The sequence below is a fragment of the Halyomorpha halys genome, unplaced genomic scaffold (assembly GCF_000696795.3).
Source record: "Halyomorpha halys isolate HHAL.00 unplaced genomic scaffold, Hhal_1.1 Scaffold1020.1, whole genome shotgun sequence".
Classification (NCBI taxonomy): Eukaryota; Metazoa; Arthropoda; class Insecta; order Hemiptera; family Pentatomidae; genus Halyomorpha; species Halyomorpha halys.
In genome coordinates, this window is record NW_027106408.1 from 239,458 (window position 1) to 245,135 (window position 5,678).

The window sequence follows — 5,678 nt, forward strand, 5'->3', positions numbered from 1 at the left end:
TATTAAATTGTCACCACATATTATAGTATAAGAAGCATTTTAAAGACAAACTGCTCATTAATTATTCAGTTTATATTAAATTGTCACCACATATTCTTCATAAAATGTAGTTAGTTTCCCAGGGCTAAATAGACAATTATATTTTATTTTCTAAATTTAATTATTGATATTTACAATTGTATTAAAATATATACAACAAATAAAGTTTAGTTATACTATGGCATGATACAGACTCGTGAAGAATTTACCCGTTGATAGAACTCCAATAACATTTCTGGAGGAGAAGATCTCAAGTTAAAGTTTTTTTCAGACGCCTAGGTGGATTATCCTTATAGGTAAATTATTATTATAGAAGAAACTAGATAGAAACAAGACGGTTTAGGTGGTTGGGAAGTTTATCATGGAAGGATTGGTTTCTTGTCCTATCCAACTTGGCAACATATGGAACATGGGGGTCTTAATGGAGCATCAAGTAAGGAGCATTAAGAATTTCACGAGGGATTTTCGTTTATAAGGATTAGAAAATAAAAGAAGTCGATGGTTAAGTGGAGCCCCAAAGCTCAATTACGTAAGTCCAGATATGCCTTATTGTAGTTGTTAAAGCCCTTTCTTTTTTCTAAGTTTCTTTTTTTTAGTTTAGTTTCATTTCACTTTTTTGTTTACTAAAATTGTTTTGTTTTTTTTGTTAATTATAAGTTTATTTTTATTTTTTAACATGTTACTTGTATTTTAAATTTATATTTAAAAATGTATGTATACTCAATAAAATAAGGGACGTAAGGAAGTTTGTTATGGTCCGTGTGTATGAATACATCGGTGGTTGTATACACCAACAGGACCAACAGTAGTTATATAAATATGTATTTTGTAATTAGTTGGAAGCTTAGACCGTTTGTCTAGTAAGTGTTGTAATAGTCGTAATCGACGAGCAGTTTCCTGTCATTTCTTTCTTAGGTGAGGATTTAAAGTCACTAGTTTCTTCAGATTTAGTCAAAGGTCGCGGATTTGTTTCACTGGGATCAGTCGAAATTATTAAAGGATACTGTATAGCAGCCCATAGGTCTACAATGAAGGGTAAAGCTGAAATGATTTGATTTGTTGGCATTTATTTTAATCCTCCAATTTCGACACCATTTTTCGAGGGTTGTGATAGGAGATTGTTGATTTTGGGATGCAATTAATGGTTTATTATTAACAGCGAGCCCAATTACATAAAATTAGAAAGAAGTAGGATTGAATTTTAGTTCAATTGAAAAATTAGTCGTTTGTCCAGATGAAGTATTAGGTAACGGATCTGTTCGACAGGAATAAAGGTAGTATTAGTAAAAGATACTGTGAGGCAGGAAGGTATGGGTTTACGAAGAAGGGTGAATGTTATTTGGTGGAATTATTCTTAATCCTCCAGTTTTGACACTATTTTTTAAGGGTGTTGATGTGAGATTGGATGGATTGGGATAAAATGGAATGGTCATTATTCACTGATAATAAACATATGTCATCAGAATACGTGCTGAGGATTGTGTTAGGATTGGTTGGGATGTCCGCTGTACTTAATTTATATAATGAAAAAGTCAAAAGAACCATGGTCTTTTAAGTACCCTATCTTTCATATTTCAAACAGTTAATGGATTATGTTGTGATATTACTCCAGTATCAAGAAGGTGTTTAATTTACAAGAGGCTTAGAGGGAATATAATATCGCAATGAAACCCAATTATTTTAATTGTTGAAATTATTTAATCATCAAGAAACTTGATTTGATTCGTTCCTGAACGAACCATTACTTACCATCATCAGGTTCTCCAAGAAGATGCTCGCCAAGGAGGTACTTCATAATCGGCCTTAAGATCGTTATGGTAATGCAAGCGCACATCACTACTCCGATAAACATTTTAGCTATAATCGCTTTTTTCCTCTTGGATTCTTCTAATGACTTCGCGCTAAATTTTAGGCACTTTTCATCCAGGGTGTTTTGGTAGTCATGGAAACCTCTACCCATGATGCTTTATTTGAATTAAAAAAAAAAAGTAAACATTTAAAGTTTATTTTAGGATATATAAAGAGACTTCTACAAGGTCAATCGGAATGGCACTATAACCTAAAATGGATGTTCAGATTGTAAATTACAGAAAAATCTAAAGTCCATTGGCCTTATTTATTTTAAAATAATGTTCTCCATCTAAATTTACTGATACAATTCCTTCAAAAAGAAAAGAACAAGTTTATCAACGCGGTTCATAGTTGTCGTCATATCATAATATACGATATGTAATATGTAACAAATATATCTAATATGTAACAAATTTAAAACTTTGATATTCTACTCACGTAAATAGTTTTGCAAAAATTTGTTTATTCATATTGCATGAAACCAAAAATATCATCTCTATTATCACAAATACAGCAAAGTGAATAGACTCGATTAGTCTCTCCAATTCTTCTCCATTAGCTGCTTTGTATAAAGTTATGAGGAGTAGAGGGAAAAGAAATACCCACACCGCCACGAATATTCCAGAAATATAGTGTACAATAATACCTGAAATACAAAATAAATAATAGGATAAAATATCAATAATTTTAAAAGAAATAATAATGAAATAAGATAATGCACACTGTCTATAACTTGATTTTTACTGACGTTTCAACATGGATATGATTCAGATAAACTTTTCGGTAGACCATTATAACACCATTATATTGTTCGTTCCGGCTTTAGGGCGTTAAACCCAATGGTTACTAACGCCCATGTTTCATATTTTATTTTGATGTTTAAATTTCTTAAATTATTATTATCACTATTATTTATATATAATCTTTTCTAATCACATTCTTGAAACTGGTTATTATTTTTTAAATAAAATTAATTTTATCCAAATTAAGAGTCACGAATTTTAGTCTTAGACGAATGGTTCATCATGAAAGACAACAAGTTAAGGATGTCCCAGTAGACCAGAATCTGCAAAGGAGATAAGATGTGATATTAGCCCTGTTCGGATAGGCCACACTCGACGTACATCTCATGAAAAAAGAAAATGCAGGGATGTTCCGCAGGGAAATGATCTCACCGTTAGGCACATTCTCATTGAATGTATTGCTCACGGAGCACACCGATTCTCTTCAGGTTTATAGGAGATGCTGAGAGTAGATCCCACAACGGCAAGACTTTTTTTACTGTTTAAAAAATATTAATATTTATGATCACATGATCACACCACAGCCAGCGGCTCCTGGGACAATATTGTAACCCGCGTCTCCGGCGAACCCAGCCCAATCCCTTATAATGCCATTTCGCAAAGAAAGGGCACCAGTTACGTATGTATATATTTAGATATATATTAATATTGTTATTTATAATAAAGGAGGTTAGAAAAAAAGAAATAAAAAGATTACATATAGTCTAACTGTAATTCCAGCATGTATTAAATTATACATAATTTAATATAGTAATTTACTAACTACATCAATTCTAATTGTAACTTTGTAAAATGTAAATTGTAATTGTAGCTTTGTGAATTGTAATCTACTAACTCACACTTAAACTGTAAATGACACTAGTGGTCGAAACAATTCAATAAATAAGTCTGAAAACAATCTATATTTCTTTAAAATCCAAGGTTTCGGCAAAAGGACAATCTTAAATACAAATATAGAACCACATAAATTTAAAAATAACTTTATGCTGGCTATTCTGTTGAGGTGAATAATTTAAATCCAACATTACCTTATTTTGTCTTCATATTAAATTAAAACTTTTAATCACGGTAATATACACTATTATACTTAATCAAGAGTCACGAAAAACAACTTTATGCTGGCTATTCGGTTGAGGTGAATAATTTAAGTCCAACATTACCTTATTTTGTCTTCATATTAAATTAAAACTTTTAATCACGGTAATATACACTATTATACTTAATCAAGAGTCACGAAAAACAACTTTATGCTGGCTATTCGGTTGAGGTGAATAATTTAAGTCCAACATTACCTTATTTTGTCTTCATATTAAATTAAAACTTTTAATCACGGTTAATTTACACTATTATACTTAATCAAAAGAATATACATCACAAATATTGTGATTAAACGTTTTACTGTTAATGTGAAGAATTGACAAAATAGAGTAATTTTGTCTTAAACGTTGGAGTTATAATGAAACATAGATTGTTTTGAGACTTAAATTGGATAAAATTTATTTTGTTTAAACAATTATTATTTTTGTTAATTTTTTTCCATCCCAAGATTCTGAGTTCTTTAAATCTCAGATAGTTATTATTCTAATGCGTATTTCATTGTGATATTTAAATACGTCTAGATTTGGGGTTTAAATCTTGTTTACTAGGTCATTTTTTCTTCAAAAATTCATTATCAATTTTATATATTTTTCGTCATCATTTAGGAATACTGCTACACCTGATTCTAAGAAAATGAGGATATTCTCTTATGCTTCAGATGACATGGTCATTGTTTAGTCAGGTGTTATTAATCCTTTACCATATCTACTTGCTCTCCAATTACCAGTGGAAAACAATGTTGCTCCTCCATCAGTTGATGAAAGCACTCACGTCAGTCCAGGGAAGATGTCAGTGCTCATAGTCCAACACCAACTTAAAAATCATCAGTAAAACACCATTATAATGTTTTAACGATTGTTCTTCGCAAACAAAATATGAACCAAAAAGCAATTATTGTTTTATTATATATTGAAAATGTCGATTTTATGTTTGTCTCAATATTATTGAAAACTTCCAATTTTGTAGTCAAAGAAACTGGAAATAGATTTGCTACTAATCAGAGATCGTTCTCTTGATTACAATTTATAGAATTTGTTAATGACTTTTTATTGTTTCAGAGTGTATTTAGGCGATGTTTATAAGTAGATGTAACATTAAAAATATTCAAGGAAAAAACTTATTTTCGTTTATATAATTACATTACTCAGGTCAGATACCACCAAAAACCACACCATGCATCAAAAATCATTAATATTTATAGATTTTTTATTTATAAAGCGTTAATTTTACTTACTATGTTTACCAACAGCGAATAGTCCTCCAGCTCTGAACCAAAATGCTAGGGCATAATTATCTTTCATGTATTTTTTAATATGATGTTCGTCTACTGTCATTTTGTCGTCTGGAACAAAGCGGGCTTATAAGAAATGATTAAATATAATTAGATCCAGATTTTTCAGTTAATGGAAATATTAGCAGTGGTTAATGCCATGTTTGTTTCACAATATTAGGTGTCAAAATGTACTACTAAGAATAGCAACGTCGTAACACCTTTTGAATAATTGAAGGCAGTAAGCCAAGTCCTCTGGCTGAATTTATCAAATAACATGCCTCCTTTTCTCCTCGAAATTACACCTTTGTCTCAAGCTGTGTTGTTTATTGCTTATGTAATAATAAAAATGACACTGATAAAATTTCATACCTTTTCCTCGAAATTCTTAATGAATACTAAGATTTTGAAGGAGCTCATTAAATCTAGCTACCCTACTAGATGTAGTCCATTAAATGATTTTTTTCTCATACTTTAACCGAAATTAAGGAAAATGTATTTATACATATTGAATTCTTGATTTGATAGATTTATTTATTGATAGATATTACAATCTGCCACACAGTTGTGGGCAATAGGTAATATTGATGAATGATCTCATACATACTAAAATAAAA